This window comes from Hyperoodon ampullatus (genome assembly GCF_949752795.1).
Source record: "Hyperoodon ampullatus genome assembly, chromosome: 19".
In the NCBI taxonomy this organism is placed as follows: Eukaryota; Metazoa; Chordata; class Mammalia; order Artiodactyla; family Ziphiidae; genus Hyperoodon; species Hyperoodon ampullatus.
Genome location: NC_136932.1, coordinates 4,263,869 through 4,288,732, shown reverse-complemented (window position 1 = coordinate 4,288,732; position 24,864 = coordinate 4,263,869). Strand labels below are relative to the sequence as shown.

Sequence of the window (24,864 nt, the reverse complement as noted above, 5' to 3'; positions counted from 1 at the left end):
CAGGTCTAGGGATAGAAAGGACCACTCATTTACTAGCTCTGGATAACTCCATTATTCGTTGTTGGTTTCTCTGAACTCTGCCGATGTCTTTGTAAACAGTCCCTTTATTAAACCTTTCTCAAATTACCCAGTTTTAGTGTATTCTGTTTTCTACTAATACCTTGATTGATCTGGGCACCACAGTCCTGATGCTTTGGGTCTCTAGAGGTCTTAGTCCGACATTTTGCATGTCAGATTTTTGTGTTTTGTTTGGCCACACCACAAGGCTTGCAGGATCTTAGTTCCCCGACCAGGGATTGAACATGCACCCTCGGCAATGAAAGCGCATTAACCACTGGACCGGCGGGGAATTCCCTGTCAGATGTTTTAATTTGTCCTCCAAATAGCTCCCTATCCTAGGTAATATACTCATCTTACAGATGAGAAAGCAGGCACCGAAAAATTAGGCAAAGTAGTTAAACAGCAAATAACTCTCAGGACTAGAGATGAACGCAAGCTTGCCAGTCTGCAAAAACCTGTGTTCTCCCAGCTAACTGTTAGTTAGGTCTACACAATTAGAAGATCAGACAGTCACACTGGACCCAGGCAATAGCTTTAAAGATATTCAGTCCTTTTCCTTTTCCCTAATTTTCTTCGGTTAAAATTTTTAGTGGAAATCAGAAGGTTGGAAAGAAAGATGAATGTGTTGTTATTTCCTTACAGAGTATTTTATTAATGGGAAGCAGTAAAGCCTTTGGGGACAGTGGGCAGTTGTGGGTGAATTCTTGCATTTTCTAAGGATGAATTTCAGGAAGGAAGGAACCCCTTTGAAAAGAATACCTCTGTAGTGTGCAATTTGCGGGGGTAGGAGGGGTTTTATAAATTTAAATCAAGTCTTTCAACTCTATTATCCAAATGAGTCCTGGACTTGGAGCCACATTTGTAGGGTTAGTAATTTTTTTTTCTCAGCAAGAAAATAAGCTTTTGGTAATAAATTTATAATTTTGAATCTATACTTACAGCATCATTTTTTTATATATTTATTTTTATTTTTGGCTGCATCGGGTCTTCATTGCTGCGCATGGGCTGTCTCTAGTTGCAGCGAGCGTGGGCTACTCTTCGTTGAGGTGCGCAGGCTTCTCATTGTAGTGGCTTCTCTTGTTGCAGAGCACAGGCTGTAGGCACACGGGCTTCAGTAGTTGTGGCTTGCGGGCTCTAGAGTGCAGGCTCAGTCATTGTGGTGCATGGGCTTAGTTGCTCCGCGGCATGTGGGATCTTCCCAGACCAGAACTCGTGTCTCCTGCATTGGCAGGCAGATTCTTAACCACTGCGCCACCAGGGAAGCCCTACAGCATCATTTTTGACTGAATAATAAAATCAGCTGATGAGAATTTAATCTCTTCTTACTAAATACTAGTTTTAGGATCTCAGAGTTGTTGTTTTTAATAGGACTCTCTTTTGTGGTAATGGAAAATACCCACCCAAGATGGACCATGCCTTCTTTTTTTTTTTTTTTTTTGCGGTAGGCGGGCCTCTCACTGTTGTGGCCTCTCCCCTTTGCAGAGCACAGGCTCCGGACGCGCAGGCTCAGCGGCCATGGCTCACAGGCCCAGCCGCTCCGCAGCATGTGGGATCTTCCCGGACCGGGGCATGAACCCGTGTCCCCTGCATCGGCAGGCGGACTCTCAACCACTGCGCCACCAGGGAAGCCCCTGGACCATGCCTTCTTGTACCAACCCGAGTGCAAGCAAAGTAGTTAAGGCGTTTGGTTTCCAATGCAAGACTGAGACAGGAGACCCTGAGGTTAATGAAACATCGGGCCAAACAACTGCTCTCCCCAGGAACCCACATCAGGTTGCTCTACCAGTACGATTGGTGGCAGACTGTGGTAGACGGCGGTGTCAGGAGAGCCGGCGGGGTTCTTGCTGCCGTCTGTAAAGAACACTGCTCCTCTGATGTCGGTGCTGGTACCTGGCAGCTGTAGCTTCCACTACTGAACTTCTGGCCCAGCGCTGGGGTGGAATTAGCAACAGAGGAGGAACATAGCTTACTCTCATAATCTGTGCTTTCTCAGGAAGCTGCCAGCAGCTGCCAGCAGACATGCTATACACCAATTAAAATGACAACCAAGAAAGAAAGAAACATTAAATCTTGCCATGGTTTGGCTTATCATACCAGTATGGTCCTCTGAGACATCCGCCTCCTCTCACCCCAAAACAACCTTAACTTTTATCATAAATTTGACAAACTGTACAGGTATATTACATTACACTGCAATTTTAATCCACTGTAATTTACTAGGGGATTGATTATCTACCTTGTATTATATATACTCATCTTATGGATATACTCTTTTTTTTTTTTTTTTTGCAATACGCGGGCCTCTCACTGTTGTGGCCTCTCCCGTTGCGGAGCACAGGCTCTGGACGCGCAGGCTCAGCGGCCATGGCTCATGGGCCCAGCCGCTCCGCGGCATGTGGGATCTTCCCGGACCGGGGCACGAACCCGTGTCCCCTGCATCAGCAGACGGACTCTCGACCACTGCGCCACCAGGGAAGCCCTGGATATACTCTTAATGCTTATTAGACTGACAAAAAAAATTAAGAAAACAGTATACTGAATGGTTGATGGTTTAATGGGAGAAGTCTCAAGACAACATAGAATACAAGATAATGGAGGAGAGGTGAAAAGAAACAGTCTGTAAGAAAAAAATACAAAACATTTAAAATATTTGAGATGAATGAGGATGGGTGAGATGATTGTTGCTTTTCTAATAGGTCAGTTCCTTCATCTACCAATGGAGCAGTTAAACTCAGGAGAATGTGAAGGGGTGTGGTAGGATGAAGTTAATGCTGTGGCCTTTACAAGTGTAAAGAAGTGCCTCCTCTCTATTGTAACAATCCTAGAGTACATAGACTCTACTGGATAGACAGCATAACAGAACATGGCTTATAGAAGATCTCTTGGCTACCAAATCTGGTCTCTCCCTGCCCCTGCTGACAATCTTATTTCCTGTAAATGGAAGGTTCTAGACCTATGTGTCCAAATGCAGTAGCCACTAGCCATATGCACTATTTAAGTTTAAGTTAAATAAAAAATATGTTCCTAAGCTGCGCTAGCCACATTTCAAGTGCTCAGTAGCCACCCATGGCTAGTGGGTACCATATTGGGCAGCACAGTATATCTGTATATATGTATATAGTATATATGACCTATATGGTCATATCCATCACCAAAGAAGGTTCTATTTGAACTGTTCTATATCTAGTATATGCAAGTGTATTTTTTGTGTATGGTAGAAAATAATTACAGTCTGTGGCTTTTCCTTACCAACCTCATTGTAACAATTTGCTATTCATCTGAGAATACTGTATCCACTTAAAATTTTAATCCTGTTCACAAAATGTAATACAGATCCATTTTCCAAATTTTGAAGGGAAAAAAAAAAACCCCTAGAAAGTGACTCTCTCTTCTTATAAACCCACCTCCCAAAGACAATCATGATGAATAGATGTTTGGGGCATATTCTTCCAGCTATGTTTTTATACTTTAGTTTATGCACTTAATTATTTTGGTAACAAAGACAGGCTGTGCCCCTTTTGCCTATTCCCCTTTGTAACCAGTGCCACACATTTTCAGTCTTTGCCTTGTGAAGCCAAGTGTGCCAGGCTCAGACCTGCGACCCCTGATGTCATGCTTTAAGTCATGGAGCACATCACCAAAGATGACCTGAGAACAAAGTAACATATGGCAAATGCATACCTTGAGAGCATTTCTTCCTTGTTTAGATTCTTTGGTTCACGACTGTTTTCCAGCCTGACTGCCTGACACTAAGTGCCAGTTTTGTGGAGTGCACATATTTGAGGAATGTGGCTTTAAGCTCTCAGGCTCAGTTAGTTTAAGCAGTTCATGTAATGAATTCGTTCAATGTTCTTTCCTTACTGGCGACGTGAACTGCACTATATTTGGAACTAACATTTGCAACCTTATACGCCACCGCCCGGGTATTTAGCCACAAGTTTTGATCACCGTGAACTGGACTGAGGAAGTTATATGGTGACAGATTTCATAAAGACTGTGCTGAGGAGAGATGTAGCTGGCTTGAAAACCTTCAGGGACTTCAGCTTGCTGCAGCTGTTGAAATGAGGCCATGCGTTCCTCCCACTGGACCCTGCTTACCTGCTTAACGCCTGCCTTGCCAGCTTGAGCAACTGTATTACTTCCACTCCTAGGCTTGCACCATTAATTTGGTAACTATACCTCACTGCTTCCAACAAGTAAAACAAATGTGCCATCCAACTATAAATGACCCAGGTGTGCACCAAACCAAGACCTGAGATGCGAATAGTCAGAATAGCTTTCATTATTTTATTTTTAAAAAATAACCGTTTATTTAAAAAAAATTAATAGATTTTATTTATGGCTGCGTTAGGCCTTCGTTGCTGCGCGCGGGCTTTCTCTAGTTGCAGCGAGCAGGGGGCGGGGGCGGGGCTACTTTGTTGTGGTGCGCGGGCTTCTCACCGTTGTGACCTCTCCCATTGCGGAGCACAGGCTCCGGACGCGCAGGCTCAGCAGCCATGGCTTACGGGCCCAGCCGCTCCGCGGCATGTGGGATCCTCCCGGACCGGGGCACGAACCTGTGTCCCCTGCATCAGCAGGCGGACTCTCAACCACTGCGCCACCAGGGAAGCCCGGCAGGTGGATTCTTAACCACTGCGCCACCAGAGAAGCCCTGAATAGCTTTTAATGTCCCTGTCATCTGTGATCCACCCTTGACTGCTCCAAAAGGATGCTAGGCAAAGGTTCTCATTGGTATGTGAGCATCACAGAAACAACAGAAGAGGTGAGAACAGCACCAGCCTTTTCTAGTCATTAACAAAGAATACAGTGTCACTGTGTTCTAACCTTACAACCTGCTATTGGATGTGGGAGGTGTGCATTTTGGTCACTAATCAAAGGATGTTGGTTACTGAAATATCAGAAGAAGCCTGTCAGAAAAGCCCCACAGCACTGGACTTGAAGGCAAGGTTTTGATGCATTAGTTCCATGGCAGTGGAATCCAGATAGCAGACTCGTTACAAAAGCTTTCAGAACAAAAGAAGTATATTATACGAGGCACTGAGACTATAGAATCAATTAAGGCAGATTTGGTTTCTGCCTCATGCAGCTTACAGTCCAGCAGGAACAAGAATTATTGAATGAGTAACTTGAAGTGTGATGAGTCTTTGGAATGGGGAGTGCCGGGGGGTATAAGAGGATATTACTGGGGAGTCCAACATAGCCTCAATGTTCAGGAAAGGCTCCCGTGAAGAAATGGTGTTAAACTGAGACCCAAAAGATGAGTAGTTGCTAGCCAGGCAAAGAGGACAGGGGAAAGTGTTCTATGTGGAAGAAACGGCACATGCAACACAAGGCCTATGGCTGGAGAGAACCTGACCTACTTAAGGAACTCAAAAGAAATCCAGAATAGCTGGAACAAAGAGAGGTCTTGGGAAGGTAGTGAAAGAGGGATCTGGAGAGGTAGGCAAGGCCCAGACTAGGGAGGGACTTAGGTCATGTTGAAGATTCTAACCTTTAGCTAAAGGACAGTGGGAAACCATCAGTTTCCTTATCTGTAAAGTGAGAAATAATAATCTCAGAGTTACCAGGAAACAAAATGAGAAGAATGCAAGTGAAAGGTCTTATAAGTTATAAAGCATGATAGGAATATTACTAACATTATGATAGTAGTAGTAGTAATAAGCAGTGCTGCTTTCTTAAGTAACAGAAGTAACAGTTCAAATCTTCTAAGTGGGAATATGAAATTGTCTTTTTTTTTTTTTTTTTTTCCTTTCTGACCGTGCCATGCAGCTTGCAGGATCTTAGTTCCCCGACCAGGGATCAATCCCGTGCCCCCTGCAGTGGAAGTGAGGAGTCTTAACCACTGGACCTCCAGGGAAGTCCTGAAGTAGTCTATAACATATAAAACTCTGACTTAAAGGAACTGATGGAAAGGTCAGAAGTTTATTTCAGTTGAAACTTCCAGTGTCAGGTTCACGAAGCCAGGCATGAGCTGAGCTGTTTGGAGCAGGGACATGCCATTTATGGCCACGTGTATTTCTCAACTCCGCACTGACTCTTCAGCGCCACTTCCAGGAAAGATCGGTGTTCTGCCTCCTTCTCAAACCCACCAGAGCACAACGGCTGACACATTCTTTCCCCTTCATTTCTTCCAGCCACAGCTGGGGCCCAGCATCTCCTAGGTCAGCTTTTGTAGAAGCTGTTCCCAAAACATTACACTCTTCTGAGCTCTTCACGGCAAGATAACTATCCCAGTTAGCACCTGCATTACATTTTAGGAGAAATTCAACACCTTTCCAAATCTGTGATGTTTTATTCTTTTTCTTATTATTATTATTATTTTTTTTTAAAATAAAATGCTGGCCGTATTCCCTGTGCTGTACAATATATCCTTGTAACTTATTTATTGTGCATAGAATTTATACTTCTTTTTTTTTTTTTTTAAGAAGATGTTGGGGGTAGGAGTTTATTAATTTATTTATTTTTGCTGTGTTGGGTCTTTGTTTCTGTGCGTGGGCTTTCTCTAGTTGGGGCAAGCGGGGGCCACTCTTCATCGCGGTGTGCGGGCCTCTCACTGTCACAGCCTCTCCCATTGCGGAGCACAGGCTGCAGACGCGCAGGCTCAGTAGTTGTGGCTCACGGGCCTAGTCGCTCCGCGGCATGTGGGATCCTCCCAGAGCAGGGCCCGAACCCGCGTCCCCTGCATTAGCAGGCAGACTCCCAACCACTGTGCCACCAGGGAAGCCCTGTGATGTTTTATTCTTACAGCGGTTCTGTGAAGTAGGCACAAACGAATCTCACAGAAATGATGCGAAATTGGGGGCCCTCCTCTCCTGTCTGGCCGGCACAGATATGCTACCAGGAGAACTTAATGGTTCATTTTAGGCCATTTCCTCTCTGCCTGCAACACACTAAGCTTTACCCAAGGACAGAAGGGCATTTGATTTAGGCCCCGTTGACCTCTCCCCAGCCCTGGCCAAACAAACCAGACACAATTCTTCCCCAGAAGTCACTGCCTACCATAAATGCTCCACAGTACCACACACCAGAGGCTGCAAACTTGTATTTTGTCTTTGATTTACACAATGCCTTTTATTTTATTATTATTTTTAAAATAAATTTATTTATTTATTTTTGGCTGCATTGGGTCTTCGTTGCTGTGAACGGACTTTCTCTAGTTGCAGTGAGCGGGGCTACTCTTTGTTGCTGTGCGTGAGCTTCTAATTGTGGTGGCTTCTCTTGTTGCGGAGCACTGTCTCTAGGCGCACGGGCTTCAGTAGTTGTGGTTTGTGGGCTCCAGAGCTCAGGCTCACTAGTTGTGGCACACGGTCTTAGTTGCTCCGTGGCATGTGGGATCTTCCCGGACCAGGGCTCGAACCCATGTCCCCTGCATTGGCAGGCGGATTCTTAACCACTGCGCCACCAGGGAAACCCTACACAATGCCTTTTAAATCTTTTTGAAAATTTAAATGCCAGCTTTAGAAAATCATGGTATTCTACATAAAAATCCAGGTTTCCAGCTTTTCTTTTTAAAAAAAAATTTTTATTGGAGTATAGTTGACTTATAATGTTGTGTTAGTTTCAGATGTATCTAGTTTTTCTTGAAAAATCGTAAGATCTGACATCAGTGTCTGGAGCTGAGTACAGACCTATGGCCAGCACACTCCACCACAGGCCCCACTCCGACTAGATCCTTTATGAAGGTCGCATGACAGGCCCAGAATATCTGAGTTTGTGCACCCACCCCTGTACAGACCAGGTATCATGAATACCAAATCCCTCCTCTGTGACCCTTTCATAGGCACAGGGCTTACTCTATTTGAATGCAACTTTGGGAATGCTTTGGAGACCTTTATGTAGATGGGAAAACAAGCCTTGGCCACTCCGGTCCATCTCTGGTGGATCTTAATTATTTGCAGCTATTTCCCGAGGGTAAAGGTAAAAAGCTTTATTCTGCCAGACTTCTCACAGGCCACTCCTTTCTGTCGTCTCCTCTGTTACATTCTGGCCCCTTTGTTCATTCATTAGAAATTCAGAACTTTAAAAAATTTTTTTTTTAATACTTATGAAGGTGCTGGGACAGTGGCCTCAAATCATTTTTGGAATGAGATGGAGAATTTAAAAAATGCATTACTGGAGGGCTTCCCTGGTGGCGCAGTGGTTGAGAGTCCGCCTGCCGATGCAGGGGACACGGGTTCGTGCCCCGGTCCAGGAAGATCCCACATGCCGCGGAGCGGCTGGGTCCGTGAGCCATGGCCGCTGGGCCTGTGCGTCCGGAGCCTGTGCTCCGCAACGGGAGAGACCGCAACAGTGAGAGGCCCACGTACCGCAAAAAAAAAAAAAAAAAAAAAAAAAAAAAATTAAAAAAACGCATTACTGGAATCCCACTTCCAAGTATATATCCAAGAAAACTGAAAGCAAGATCTCAAAGAGATACGTGTATACCCATGCTCAGAGCAGCATTATTCGTAATAGCTAAAAGGTGGAAGCAACCTAAGTGTCCGTTGATGGAAGAATGGATGAACAAAATGTGCTACAAACAATGTAATACTGTTCAGACTTAAGGGAGGAAATGTATCAACCTCGAGGACATATGCTAAGTGAAATGAGCCAATCACAAAGAGACACATACTGTGTGACTCCACTTACAGAAGGTATCTAGAGTACTCAAATTCATAGAGACAGAAAGTAGAATGGTGGTTGCCAGGGGCAGGGGTGAGGGGAAAGTAGAGAGTTGTTCAATGGATATAAAGTTTCAGTTTTGCAAGATGAGTAAGTTCTAGAGATTTGTTACACAACCATGTGACTATACTTAACACTACTGAACTATACACTTAAAAATGGTTGATGGTAATTTTTTTTAATCACAGTTTTTAAAAAAGTATTTTAACGCATCACTGGGTGTCAGGAGACCTGAGTTCTGCTAGAGGCTCCAACGCTGACTTGTGCGACCTTCGGCAAGGCACTCTCTGGAACTCAGGTCGTCGTCTGCAAAATGGGAGGGTAGGAGAGAATACTGAAAACACCAACCTCAGTATGGGGCAGACGGATGTGACAGTGTTGTGTAAGCAACGGAACGCTCTGCAAGTATTAGATGTGGTCATCAACTCAAACTGGTCTCTTGTAGTGACTTAAAATTAGATTAAAAAAAAAACAATCGAAGGTCTGTGTCAAGTGCCAGAACCTTACAGAGGAAAGAACAAGAGCCTGCCTTCAAACTGCTCACTAGTGGGGAAAAAAAAAAAAAAACTAGAAAAAAAATTTACAATATAATGTGTCACAGGTCAGCGTAACATATGCCAGATTCAAATACATACAACTTAACTTCCCTATTTAATGGGATGAAGGTTGGGTATACACTACATGTTGTTTGGGTAAATCACAAGTCTCAAATTAGTTAGAACACAAGTTTAAAGCCTGATAATCTTTTCAAAGTGTTTAGTCTAAAAAAGAAAAAAAGTGTGTATTGCTTAGACTCATTCTTTACTGATATTTTAATTCAACAATTAATTTAATCTATTAATGTATTAATTTACTAATTGAATTTAATTAACTCCCACTTAAATAAAAGAAGCCCTGGGTAGTTGGAACAAAGAGCACTCCTGCTGGCTGGAATGCAGAGTCTACAAGGAGGAAAGCCCACAAGTGCTGGGGTTGGTGGAGATCAACATCCATACTCTGTTGACACAATTACGCCTCCATAAATATTATCCACAGCCAAGCTCGTCTACTATGATTAAGCTTTGTTTCTTTCTCAGTTTTTTAAAACATTCTTTTCCTGGAGTTAATCATTAATTCAAAACAAAACAAAACAAAACAAAATTTTTTTTCTGCTTAGTTTTCCATCCCTGTAATGACTTCATTCTCCACCATCACCAGAAGTGTACATTTTTCCTCTGTTCACTCCATCTGGTTTCTTGGAGACGTCCCTTCTGTCCTCCTGCCCCAGTCCTGATTACTCTCAAAGGCCTGCAGCCAGGTTATGTCACCCTGCGATTTCCTTTCATCATCATCTTGAAGATTCTCTTCATTTCTCACCTCTGTTGAATATCCTGTTTCCAGGATCACGTCTTCCTGTTTCTTGATTTATTCTCATTTTGGTGTACCACATCCTCCAGACGTTTCCTGAGAAAGGTACATGGGTAGGAAGTAAAATTTTTTAAGATTTCACGCATCTGAAAATATGCTTACTTTACTGAATTCACAATTTGGCTAATTCATAAAGTTATAGGTCATAAATAATTCGAAAGCATTCCTACACCATCTTCCAGCATGGCTGATGGGAAGCATGGTACCATTTTGACGGCTGTTCCTTTGAACGTTAACTGCTTTCTCTCGGAATTTTTTAGTAACCTTCCTCTATTTACTCAATGACCTGAAATTTCTGATTACTTTTCCATCCATTATGTTGGGCACTCAGTGGGCTTCTCATTCTGGAGATGTAGGCCGTTTAGTTTTGATTTGATTTCTTGAATTATTCCTTCAATGCTGCTTTCCCTCCACTTTTCTTTACTTCTCTGTAACTCCTTAGTTGAATGTTAATCCTCCTGGGCTACTTCTAGCTTTTAAAAATCTTTTCATGCCAATTTTCCAGGTTATTTTTGGGGGAGGGCCAGGCTGCACAACCTGTGGAATCTGTTTCCCAACCAGGGATCGAACCCGGGCCCTTGGCAGTGAAAGCGCAGTCCTAACCACTGGACCGCCAGGGAATTCCCCAGTGTTTTTTTTAAAAAAAGGATATCTTCTCAATTTTATCTTCCAACCCTTTGATTGAAGTTATTGGTTATCATATTCTTAAGATGTTTTATTCCTTTTTTAATATATGTACCCTTCTGTTCTTACTTCTTGGACGTAATATCTCCATATCTGAGAATATTTATCATCTTTTTATAAATTTATTTTTATTTATTTTGGTTGTGCTGGGTCTTCGCTGTGGCACACAGGGCTTTTCATTATGGTGTGTGGGCTAAGTTGCGGTATGTGGGATCTAAGTTCCCCGACCAGGGATCAAACCCGGGCCCCCTGCATTGGGAATGTGGAGTCTTAGCCACTGGACCACCAGGGAAGTACCTATCATCTTTTTTTTTTTCTTTAATATTTATTTTTGGCTGCACTGGGTCTTAGTTGCAGCATGCAAACTCTTAGTTGTGGCATGCATGTGGGATCTAGTTCCCTGACCAGGGATTGAACCTGGGCCCCTTGCATTGGGAGCTCAGAGTCTTAGCCACCGGACCACCAGGGAAGTCCCTTATCATCTTTTTAAGTTATACTTTGTTTTGTTCTGGTCTCTGTGCTGTTTCTGTATCCTCTAAGTTCCTTTGTTCTTGTTTATTTGTTTGGTCTTTGTCTTTCACGTTAGAGATTTTCTTCAACTACCTGGTAATCTCTGACAGTCCATTCATGTTTAAGACTGAGGCACTAAAGTTTTCTGGAAGCCCTGTGTTCTGAGACAGGGCTTTGCAGTTGGACATTACTATAGCGAGCTTTCACTTGGGACTCTCAGCTCTTAGTGGGTTGAATAATGTCCCCCCCCAAAAGATATATCCACATCCTAATCCCCATAATCTGTGAATGTGACCTTACCTGGAAAAAGGGTCTTTGCAAATGTAACTAAGGATTTTGAGATAAGACCACCCTGGATTATCTGGGTGGGCCCCAAACCCAATAACAAGTGTCTTATATAAGAGATAACACAGAGGAGAGACAGAGAGAAGAGGAGAAAGTTTTGTGAAGATGGAGGCAGATTGGAGTGAGGAACCAAGGAACACCTGGAGCCACCAGAAGCTGGAAAAGGCAAAGAAAGAAATGCTCCCTAGAGCCTCCAGAGGGGACGTGGCCCTGCTGACATGTTTTCAGACTTGATTGATTTCAGACTTCTGACTTCCAGAACTGAGAGAGAATAAATTTATTTTGTTTTAAGCTACCAAGATTTTGGTAATCTGTTATAACAGCCCTAGGAGACTAATACAGTATCTATAGGCATTTCTTCTTGAGCTGGTCAGTTTTCCCAAAGGATCCTCCAATCTACTGATTGTAGGGTATTAGCCTGGCTAGGAGAATCTTAGGGCCAAGTGTGACAAGGGGGCCAGGTCGCACCATCTGTTATGTAGGCTTGTTTCAGCTATGCTTAGCATCCCAGAGTTCAGATTCTTTCTAGATTAGATTAACCTTTCTTTCTTTCTTTTTTTTTTTAAATAAATTTATTTTATTTCTGGCTGCATTCGTTTATGCACGCGGGCTTTCTCTAGTTGTGGCGAGCACGGGCTACTCTTTGTTGTGGTACGTGGGCTTCTCATTGCGGTAGCTTCTCTTGTTGCGGAGCACCGGCTCTAGGCATGCGGGCTTCAGTAGTTGTGGCACGCGGCCTCAGTAGCTGTGGCGCACAGGCTTAATTGCTCTGCGGCATGTGGGATCTTCCTGGACCAGGGCTCGAACCTGTGTCCCCTGCATTGGTGGATTCTTAACCACTGCGCCACCAGGGAAGTCCCTAGATTAACCTTTCAACAAGGTATATTAACCGTGTTTTAAAAAATTTTCTGTATTTGACATCTTGGGGCTTTGCTAGCCCTGGACAGACTGGCCCTCCCAACACTAGCCAATTCTTAGAGATAGTAAACCATTCTCCTGCCAGTGCACCTTTTATATATAAACCAACCGATCCAAAACCCTTACTCCAACCACCTACTTTATCAGGCTCTCACAATCAGAGTCACTGTTCCTCTGCCCTCATCACCCCAGGGCCAGATACCAGACAACTAGAGACAGTCCCTATGCCCCAATGTCCACTGAAATTATTAAACTAGCCAATCCTAACCCTGCTTACCCAGCTTCACCTGTTCCTTCCTGTGGAAACCAAAATAAAGGCTGTGGCCAAGTTGTATATCCATACAATGGAATACAACAAAAAGGAATGAATTATTGCTATGTGCAACAATGCTGATGAATCTCAAAACAAACAAACAAACAAAAAAACGCTGAGCAAAAGAAGCTAGGCACAAAAGAGTATATGCTGCATGATTTTATTTATAGAATTCTTTTTTTTTTTTTTTTGGCCACGCCGAGCAGCATGTGGGGTCTTATTTCCCTGACCAGGGATCAAACCTGTGCCCCCTGCGTTGGAAGCACAGAATCTTAACTACTGGACCACCAGGGAAGTCCCTAGAGTCCTTTAAAAATGCAAAAGAAAGATGGCAGAAAGCAGACTATGGTTGTAAGATGGAGGGTTGACTGCAAAGAGGCATAAGCTGTGGTACTGGTAAACTGGTTCTAATTTTTTTTTTTTTTTTTTTTTTGCGGTACGCAGGCCTCTCTCACTGTTGTGGCCTCTCCCGTTGTGGAGCACAGACTCTGGACACGCAGGCTCAGCGGCCATGGCTCACAGGCCTAGCCGCTCCGCGGCATGTGGGATCTTCCCGGACCAGGGCACGAACCCGTGTCCCCTGCAGCGGCAGGCAGACTCTCAACCACTGCGCCACCAGGGAAGCCCTAAAAAAAAGTTTTAAAGCCCTAATTTGTGGCGCTTTACCAATTTCTGTGGTGTAAATACTCCCACCCTGGTCAATTTGGAGCTACTAATGTGATATCACTAAATGTAGATTTGAGAAGAGATGTACATAAAATTGGTTCTCCTGAGCTGGTACTAGCCAGCTTCAGCATGCCACTACAGAAAGAAACAAAGGCGATGAAAATGTCCTGTATCTTGTTTTGGTCATAGCATGGGTTTATACCTTTGTCAAAATTTATCAAACTGTACCCTTAAAATGGATGCACTTTATTGTCTGTAAATTATACTTTAAAAATTGATTATAATGTTTCAAATGAAATACCTGCAATAATCAAAATGCCCAATAAGAAGGGACTGGTCATGTTATTGTCTATCTTCTTGACAGAATATGATGTAGCCATTCAAACAATTGATAAAATTTTAGCAACATGGCAAAATGCGTTGCTCTATTATGTTCTGTGAAAACAGCAGAATAGAAAATTTCATTTTTACCATGTGTTTGCCTATGCAAATTCTGTGGGAAGAGGGACAATGTTCGGCTTTTTTTTCCTTCTGGCCACGCGGCATGCGGGATCCTAGTTTCCTGACCAGGGACTGAACCCTTGCTCCCTGGGAGCAAGGGAGAGGGGAATCCTAACCACTGGACCGCTAGGGAATTCCCCCCCCTTTTTTTTTAATGAGTTAATTTTTTTCTTTGTATTTAACAGCAGTAGACAGCAAAATGGTTGAGAGCCCAGAATCTGCAGCTGGACTGCCTGGGTTAGGCAAATCCCAGGTGTTACTTCCCAGGTGGGTGACCTTGAACAACTTACCTAACCTCTTTTGAGCCTTAGTTTCTTGACTATAAAAAGGGCATAATAATAGTACCTATCTCATAGGGCTGTTGTGAAGATTAAATGAGTTAATATATGTAAAGAGCTTAGAACAGTACAAAGAGTAAGGGCTTTCTAAGTATTAGCTGTTATTCTTATGAGGCAATGATACTGTTTGGACAATAAACTTACCATGTGGAACATAGAATTTATAAAACATCTGACCTCAAGGAGCGGTGGTTCTCAACTGCAAGAGTAGGAGAGGGATGTTTGCCACGAGGGGAAAATTAGCAAGATCTGGAGAGACTTTTCTGATCGTCAGCGTTTGAGGGGGTGTGCTGCTGGCAAGGATACTGCTAAAGAATCCTGCAGTGCACAGGATAGCTCCCCACGACAAAGAAGTATTTGGTCCAAAGTACTAATGGCACCAAGGCTGAGAAACCTCGAGTCATAGTCTAATAGGGGACAAAAGATACGTGTATACAAAATGTACAAATGTGAGATAACAGAAAAAACATATATATGTTCATCTCTGCCCCCGGTTCCTGGCACATTTACCCCATCCCTGACACAGGGCTCCTGAAACCTTGTAAATTTCCAGCGCTAATACTAGGAGCATCTTTTGTTCTAATAAGGTGACTCTCGCTGGGCTCCTGGATGGTCGCTGGTCACCAGAAACACCGAGCCATAATTAGAAGCTTGGAATTTTCAGCCTGCCTCTTACCCCCAGCTTCTCTAAAGAGGGGAGAGGGGCTGGAAATGGAGTTAGTAATTGATCATGCCTACATGAGGAAACCCCTATAAAAATCCTAATAGTAGGGGGGGTTTGGGAGCTTCCAGGTGAGTGAATGCCTGGGGGGTGATGCACCCCAACTCCATGGGGACAGCAGCTCCTGTGCTCAGACCCTCCCAGACTTCACCTTATGTATGTATCTCCTCATCTGGCTGTTCATCTGTATCCTTTATCATATCCTTTAATAAACTGGTAAATGTGTTTCCCTGAGTTTTGTGAACCGCTCTAGCAAATAAATAGACCCCAAGGAGGTCATGGAGGCCTCAGATTTGTAGCCAAGTCGGACAAGTTCTGGGTAACCTGGGGGCCTGCTACTTATAATTGGCATCTGAAGCGGGGGGCAGTCTCATGGGACTGCGCCCTTAACCTGTGGGATCTATCTCCAGGTAGACAGTGTCAGAATTGAGTTAAATTGACCCTCAGTATCAGAGAACTGCTTGGTGGGGGAAAATCCCCATATATCTGATGTCAGAAACTGTTGTGAGAATAAAGGAGACACACAACAGGAAGACAGCTGGGTTTTCCCCAAAACAACAAAGCAGATAATCAAAATTGAGTATGTACTCAATTAAATAAAGAAAAAAAGAACAGAAAGATTAGAGGAGTGCTGGCCCAGAACACAGGATTCCCTGTAACACCTGGCCAGGAAGAGAGGCCTCAGTGATCCTCAGGGTTTGTGACCCACTGGGCGTACTTCAATCATTTTCAATTTTTACCTTTTTCTATTGGTACTTTTTTAAAAGCTTAAGTCAACGTTAAAAGGCTTCACTTACTTCTCCATTGCGCTACCAGTATGAAAACCCATTCAGAGCCAGCCAGTATGTTTAGTTCATACTAATTTTTTTTTTTTTTGCGGTACGCGGGCCTCTCACTGTTGGGGCCTCTCCCGTTGCGGAGCACAGGCTCCGGACACGCAGGCTCAGCGGCCATGGCTCACGGGCCCAGCTGCTCCGCGGCACGTGGGATCTTCCTGGACCAGGGCAAGAATCCGCGTCCCCTGCATCGGCAGGCAGACACTCAACCACTGCACCACCAGGGAAGCCCCCATACTAATTTTTAATGAGACCTGACAATGAGTTGAACCAATTTAAAATTCTTGCAAGTACATTTTTTTCTGGCGGGGTGGGGTGGGGTGGTGATGACAAAAATGTTACATAATAATACTTCAATTTTCATTTAAAATGGAACTACGTTGAGAAGTATGCCAATATTTCAGTGGTGGATATAATTTGGGATTACAGGTGATTTCTGCTTAACTCTTCATGCTTTTCAAACTTCTCCAGTGAGAAGCATGTATTACTTTGATAATTAGAAAAAGCACAAAGAAAGAAAATAAAGGATGATTGAATAAATGAATAATGAAAGGAGAAAATGGCTGAGGGTGTCTGGTCTGTCTCCAGACTCTTTGACAAACACAGAAGGGGGCAGGGTTAAGACTAGACAATCTGCTCTACTTCCTTCGTACCTCTTGGAGGCCCTCCTAACTCAGGATCCAGGAAGCTTTTATCTCTGTATTTTTGCCTTTTTTCTTCTTCTTCTTCCTTCTATGTCCCCAATACTGAGTCCTTTTCTGCTTTGGGGTGGGGGGGATACAAGTTTTTAAAAAATCACCTATTGGGACTTCCCTGGCAGTCCGGTGGTTAAGACTCTGTGCTTCCAATGCAGGGGGCAAGGATTCGATCCCGTGTCAGGGAACTAAGATCCCACATGCCATGCAGCATGACCCTGGTACCCCGGCCAAAATAAAATCACCTTATTTTCAGAAAATTGTTTATAGAGGCTTGGTTGTGTCAGGTGCTGCAGGGCCCTTGCCCTTGAGCTTGCAAATCCTTCTCCAGACTTTCTCCCTACCCCTTTCCCTTGATTTTTAAAAACTAATTTTTTAAATATATTTTTTGATCAAAAAAGTAATACTTGTTCACTGAAGAAAAATTGGAATACACAGAGAAGAATAAAAAATGAATATAGGGCTTCCCTGGTGGCGCAGTGGTTGGGGGTCCGCCTGCCGGTGCGGGGGGCGGGTTCGTGCCCTGGTCTGGGGGGATCCCACGTGCCGCGGAGCGGCTAGGCCCGTGGGCCCGTGGGCCCGTGAGCCGTGGCCGCTGGGCTTGCGTGTCCGGAGCCTGTGCTCCGCGACGGGAGGGGCCGCCGCAGTGAGAGGCCCGCGTACCGCAAAAAAAAAAAAAAAAAAAAAAGAATATAAAAATCATCTGTAATCCTACCACCCAGAGACAGCCATTATTAACATTTGGTTTATACATTCCCAGTCTTTTCCCTATTCATGAATACACAGGTATAATACATGCTTCCCTTCTTTGAACCAAACAGGACATCTATGTGTAATCTGCAAAACTTTTTTGAGGTATACCATACATACAGTCAGTGCAAAAAATGCATGACTCTTAGGTGTACCTCTTGATGAATTTTCCACATAAATACCTACAATATTTTAACCTGTTTTCTGTACTTCGCAATCTACTATGAACATCTCCCACACGATTAAATTATCTTCTACAGCATAATTTTTTTTTTACATCTTTATTGGAGTGTAATTGCTTAACAATGGTGTGTTAGTTTCTGCTTTATAACAAAGTGAATCAGTTATACATATACGTATGTTCCCATATCCCCTCCCTCTTGCATCTCCCTCCCACCCTCCCTATCCCACCCCTCCAGGCGGTCACAAAGCACCGAGCTGATCTCCCTGTGCTACGCGGTTGCTTCCCACTAGCTAGCTACCTTACGTTTGGTAGTGTATATATGTCCATGCCTCCCTTTCGCTTTGTCACAGCTTACCCTTCCCCCTCCCCATATCCTCAAGTCCATTCTCTAGTAGGTCTGTGTCTTTATTTCTGTTTTACCCCTAGGTTCTTCATGACATTTTTTTCTTCTTAAATTCCATATATGTGTGTTAGCATACGGTATTTGTCTTTCTCTTTCTGACTTACTTCACTCTGTATGACAGACTCTAGGTCTATCCACCTCATTACAAAGAGCTCAATTTCCTTTCTTTTTATGACTGAGTAATATTCTATTGTATATATGTGCCACATCTTCTTTATCCATTCATCCGATGATGGACACTTAGGTTGTTTCCATCTCCGGGCTATTGTAAATAGAGCTGCAATAAACATTTTGGTACATGACTCTTTTTGAATTATGGTTTTCTCAGGGTATATGCCCAGTAGTGGGATTGCTGGGTCATATGGTAGTTCTATTTGTAGTTTTTTAAGGAACCTCCATACTGTTCTCCATAGTGGCTGTACCAATTCACATTCCCACCAGCAGTGCAAGAGTGTTTCGTTTTCTCCACAGCCTCTCCAGCATTTATTGTTTCTAGATTTTTGATGATGGTCATTCTGACTGGTGTGAGATGATATCTCACTGTAGTTTTGATTTGCATTTCTCTAATGATTAATGGTGTTGAGCATTCTTTCATGTGTTTGTTGGCAGTTTGTATATCTTCTTTGGAGAATTGTCTATTTAGGTCTTCTGCCCATTTTTGGATTGGGTTGTTTGTTTTTTTGTTATTGAGCTGCATGAGCTGCTTATAAATTTTGGAGATTAATCCTTTGTCAGTTGCTTCATTTGCAAATATTTTCTCCCATTCTGAGGGTTGTCTTTTGGTCTTGTTTATGGTTTCCTTTGCTGCAGCATAATTTTTAATGGCTAACTACAATTATAATAGTCCATCATACTAATGTATTGTAACTTGTTTAACCAATCCATCACTGTTAGGTATTTAGGTTGTTTTCAGTTGTTAACCACTGCAGTAGTTTCCTATCACTACTGTAACAAATTACTACAATCTTAGTGCTTAGAGCAACACAAATTTATTCTCTTACAGTTCTGAAAGAAGTCTAAAATGAGTCAGAACTGTGTTCCTTTTGGAAGCCCTAAGGCAGAATCTGTTCCTTGCCTCTTCCAGCTTCCAGAGGCTGCCAACATTCCCTGGCTCATGGCCCCACATCACTCAGGCTTTTACCTCTGTCATCACATCTCCTTTTCTGACCCTTATCCTCCTGTCTCCTTCTTCTAAGGACCTTTGTGACTACACTGGGTCCACCCAGACAATCCAGGATAATCTCCCCATCGCAAAATCCTTAATTTAATCACAGCTGCAAAGTCCCTTTTGCCAGGTAAAGTAACATATTCTTGGGTTCCAGGGATTAGCACGTGGACACCTTTTGGGGAACATTATTCAGACCACCATACCTATGAACAGTCCACTCTCCCACTTCTTTTTCTACCTCTGCTCTTCCTTCTTTTCTCCCTCTCACTTTTAGTGCCTACTAGTTTGAAACCCCATTTCCAGTTCCAAAATCTTTTGCTTTTCTTTCTCTCTTTACAGAATGTTAAGACATAATTTATCCTTGGGAGCTCAGTGATTGTTTCTGATCTACTGACTTCTAGCTTCTTCTTTCCCAAGCACCAGCCTTTCTCCCAAATCCCAATCAAGAATGTACAGTTTCTGGGAATTCCCTGGTGGTCCACTGGTTAGGACCCAGAGCTTCCAATGCCAGGGGCCCGGCTTCAATCTCTGGTCAGGGAACTAAGATCCGTCAAGCTGGGCGGTCCAGCCAAAAAAAAAAAAAAAAAAAAAGTACAGTTTCCCTTGATTGTCCCCTTCTGACCTGAAAGACTAAATGTTTCTAAAACTGGACACACACGACCCCTCCCCTAACCTCTACCCCACCGTCCTGCACCAACTCAGCTCCTATACGTGATCTTGTTTTTAAAATGATTACTCTCAAAAATACTCAAGGCTGGAGACCTAGAACTCACCTTTCATTCTTCTCTCTCCTCTGTCTCTCATCAGCCGCTAAATCCCATCAATTACTTTGTGACTTAGCATTCCTCTAATATTCAGCTAATATCTTGGCTGTTGCTAGAGTGTGTAATCAGAGGATTTTCTCCCCATCCAAACCATGCCGGTTGTATGGGGGTGGATTATCCTCTCCTCCAGGAAGCCCTCTTTGACTGCCCCTTCCTGGGATACCATCTCCCCCTTCTAGAGAAAAAAACCCATAATTAAGTGTCCACTATGTGCTCAGCTTTTCAACCATCTTAAAATTTAATCGTTAAAGTATGGTTTTAATGTTTACAAATGAGGAAACTGAGAAGCTAAGTAACTTGTGCAAAGTAACAGAGCTAGTAGATGGCAGAACTTGAACCCCAGCCTGACCAACTCCAGTGCCAAGCTTTTTGCCTCTATCCCACATGACCTCCCTGGAGTTAATGCCCGTGGTTTAAAACTTGCCTGTTCAGGGCTTCCCTGGTGGCGCAGTGGTTGAGAGTCCGCCTGCCGATGCAGGGGACACGGGTTCGTGCCCCAGTCCGGGAAGATCCCACATGCCGCGGAGCGGCTGGGCCTGTGAGCCATGGCCGCTGAGCCAGCACGTCCGGAGCCTGTGCTCTGCAACGGGAGAGGCCACAATGGTGAGAGGCCCGCGTACCGCTAAAAAAAAAAAAAAAAAAAAAAAATCTGTTGGTTATTTAAATGCTATATAAACTATGAGGTATACTGTGAGCTACACTGTAATAAGAGTTCAGAGAATAATAATAATAACAGCTAGCACTTACTGAACCCCCATCATATGCCAGGCCCTCACTGTTCTAAGAAATGTACGTGTATTAACTTCTTAGGACTTTGCAATAATCCTACAAGGCAAGATCAGGACACAATTTGCAGGGCCCCTTGTTCAAAAATTATTAAGAATTTCAACATGGTGACAGCAGAGCATTAAACCAAGTGAGGGGCCAGCATTTCTAAGCACCTGTGTGACTGTATAGGTCTCACACCTATAAGCCAACCCTGGCTAAAACTATTATCTCCATTTTACAGATGAGGAAACTGAGACACAAAGATATCAAATAAACATTCCCAAGATCACGCTGTTAGTAAGTGAATATATAAAAGTGCACTACCTTAGTTACAGAAGGCTTCATTGCAAACTCTCTATTTACAAAGTTCTCCAGTCCTTCAAGGTTCAGCTCAAAGCCCCCTTGTCTACTAAGTACTCTCACAAGTCAGGAAAAAAATCTCTCCTCCTCCTCTGATATTTTAGCTCCATGAGAGCATTTGGTTTGAACCTTTCTTATGGACTTTATCACACCCCCATGTTATACCTGAAATAACCTGGGAGGTGCGGGGGTACATCTAATAAATTCATGTAGTTGAATGAATGAACAAAGAAACAAACTTGTGCATGACTTGAAGACTGGGAGAGACGAGGAGGGAACCTGGGCAGGGGACAGGCCTAGGATAGTGCTGAGCACTTATGCAGGATGAAATTATATGACCGGCTTGATCGGACCAATGGTACACATGGGTGCTAGTGTGGATAACACTGGAAAAGACGGTGAAGTTAAGTTTTAAAGCGCCTTTTACAAAGCTAGACCATCACTTCTCACGGGCCATAAGGACGAGTTGCATGTACCCCTCTGAGGTCAGCCAGTCTTGCTCAGGAGGAAAAGGCATCAGGTCATAGCGTGATTGCTTCTCCCCTCGCAGCCAGTCTCCTCACACATAAGCACCATGGGTTAGTAGGGGGACTGAGCTGGAGAATGCCATCTGATCTCATCCATTCACCAATTCATTGTTCAACAGATACTGGTGAACATCTCCCGTCATAAGACACTTGCACCGAGCACTTTCCCAACTCCCATCCATGCTCAGATCACCCAATGGTATGGCAGAGATTCTCCCATTTCACAAGACTAAGACGTTAAGTTAACTTGCTCAGGATCAGACAGCAGGAAGTGGCAGAGTAAGACTGAAACCCACCTTCTCTCTTTAATTTCAGAATGTGTTCATTGGCCATGAATATTCCTGTTATAGAGGATAGCATATTAAAATCCATGGACTCCATACACAGCTCAAGAAATACAACCTGAAGCCCCTGTGTACCCCTCCACATTCACTAAACCACGTGGCCTCCAGTTCCTCCTACTTGGGAAACACTGCAAAGGGCATCACCATCCGGAAATCTAGCAGGCACCAGTGACACCTCCCTCTCCTTCCAATCAGTTACCAGGTTCAATGCCTACCTCTGTTTCCACTATTCCCTCTACCCTTCTCCTTTCTACGAGTCTCAGCTCGTACCTGGATTTTACTGCAACGGCCTCCTAGCTGGTGTCCTTGCATCTGCTCCTCTCTTTCCAGTCTTAATCTTCACGTTGCAATCAAAGACCTTTTTAAAACCTTTGAGTAGCTGCCCTCTGGTCTTAGGATGTAGACAAAAGCAGTGGCATGCCAGGCTCTCACATGGTCTTTCCCTTACTCAACACTCTAGCTTTAGCTCAATCCCTTGTTCCCTGTATTTTGGGTGTGCCAGCTTTCTTGCAGTTTCTTATAATCCCCGAGCTCCCTCCCACCACAGGGCCTTTGCACATGTTTGTTCTTCCCTTCTCCACCTGGATTAACTCTTCCCTTTCTCAAGTACGCTTTCCCTGAGCCTCCTGGCTGGGTCATTCTTTGGTAGCTCTCACTTTTACAACTTTACATCTGTGTGAGATTAACTGATTAAAGTTTTTCTTCCCTAACAGGCCAAGGGCCAAGAACCACTCGCTTCATACAAAATACATGCTAAACAGATAATAGCCAATGTATATACAACATACACAAGATGCCAGGCAGTGTTACTAGCTCTTAACATGTATTAACTCACTAAGACCTCCTAAAAGTTGTGTATGAGGCAGGTACAATTATTAGCCCCACTTTACATAAAGCAAAGAAAATCACACAAGCTTAGAAGTGGCAGAGTTGGGTTATGAACTCAGGCAGTCAGTTTCTGGAATCTGAGTGCTAAGCACTCACATTACAGCGCCCAGTAGCATCTGCTGAGTGCATGACAGTGTTGGCTGTTTTTGATAGGGACCACAGAGCACCTGTCTTAGCTCAACTAAAAACTCATTTCAGTTGGCTGCGGTAAGGACCTTATGTTTGACTGGAACTTTGCTGAAAACATTTACCTTCCCAGCATTTTATTCCAGCTACTTTAAAAATCCATTTCCTCTCACTGGTAGTATCATGACTGATGTTGAGCAGAGGAGGTGTCTCAGCAAACTGATAAGAGGACAGGAGAAACTTGGCTTAGAGTGAAACAGAACTGCGGACCATTCGTAGTGTGGGTAATCCTCATAAAGACAATACAGAGATTTTGATGGACGTCATCTCACTTAATCTTCATTGATTCCTAATAAAGTTACACACACAGGGCAGTTCTTCATCAGCTGATAGATGAAGCAAAAGGCTGAGATTAAAAGGACCGCTAAGCCACAGGAAATCAACTAGGCACAGGATGGGTAAGGAACGGTGTCCCCACACTTCCAGCTTTAGAACTCCAGATATTTCTGGCAGAGAAAGATCTCGTCTTCCTTTAAGGAATAAAGGTAGCTGGCCAACCTTTCCTAATTCCTTTTTGGTGTGTGCGCTGCGTGGCTTGCGGAATATCAGTTCCCCAGCCAGGGGTTGAACCCAGGCCACGGCAGTGAAAGCGCGGAATCCTAACCACTAGACCACCAGGAAACTTCCTAACTCTTGGTTGGAACTTCTCAACAAGGACAGAGTTGCTCTTAGGTTTTCCCAGTGTGGCTAGAGTAGGGCAATTTCCCCACAAGCTGAAGCTATATGGTAAAGAGCTCTATAAGCTAGCTGCATCCAATTAACCCTAGATCAATATGGTGAAAATGTAACAATTCTGGAAATTCTTCATCTGGAGCCCCTGTACCAACGTAAGGGGAAGTCAAGAAACTGTACGCACATTTTCTTTATGTTCATTTTGCTAAGAAAATCTTTCATTAGTTTCTTTGAGGGCTTATAACTAAAAAAGGCTAAGAACCACGACCCTTTATGCCTGTACACACATTCTTTCTGGTTCACGGTTGCGCCTTTATAAAAGGGCCACGTTCGCAGGATGAAACATTTCTAGTCTTTCAAGTACCTAATAGCTATGAATGGGTGTGTAAGAGGAATCCAACTGTCCAAACCACATAAGTTAGACCTTATAACAGCACAGGCCTCAAACTATAAATAGGTCTAAAGGAGCTGCATTAGCATTCACCTCCTTGGAGGAGATGCGTGTAAGGCCAAGAGCAGTCAGGAGCGCTTGAGTCCAGTCCCAATAAGGCCACTAACCGGCTGAGTAACCTTGGACAAGGTGCATACCCTCTCTCGGCTTCAGTTTCCACATCTGCAAATTGGAAGTTGAACCGCATGGTCTTCAAGGTCCTTCCCAGCCGAAAGCCTGGTACCAAGTAGGCCTAGCCATTAAAGCAGCTTCCTGTGGGCGCGGGGCAGGGTTTTAACGGTCCCCCCTCCCCCGCTCGAGCCCGCGAAACCCTCTTCAACACGCCCCTCGGAGTAACGGCGCTTTCCCAACCGCAACCCGGACACGACTCCGCCCCTTCCCGGGGGCGTCCCGTCGTGCACTGCGCCGGGCTTCTAAAGCGGTGGGGCACCTCCCGCCTTTCCGAGGCCCCGACCCAAACTCCTCTCCCCAGTTTTTTAGGGTGCCCTATCCTATCAACGTCTAGTAACCCAGCCAATCAAGCGGGCCAGGAGTCTTACCTTCGGTCCACCCTCCTCCCAGCGCTCAGACGGCCTCAGCTCACGGCCTTTACCAGGCCAATCCAATCAGCGGCCGGCTCTGGCCGGCCTCACCCCCAATCTCCCGCCCCTCGGCCAATCCGCGCCCCCATCCCGCTGCCCGCCC

The 24,864-nt window shown here is 44.1% G+C and overlaps 1 long non-coding RNA gene across 1 annotated transcript; it reads right to left on the bottom strand.

Moving 5' to 3' along the window:
* Positions 1–8,885: 8,885 nt before the first annotated feature.
* Positions 8,886–24,459, bottom strand: LOC307068322. The gene is made up of 4 exons (XR_013811437.1): positions 24,318–24,459; positions 20,409–20,606; positions 10,078–10,164; positions 8,886–9,027 (listed from the first exon to the last, which is right to left on the bottom strand). It is a non-coding gene; the product is annotated as an uncharacterized lncRNA (long non-coding RNA).
* Positions 24,460–24,864: the final 405 nt, after the last annotated feature.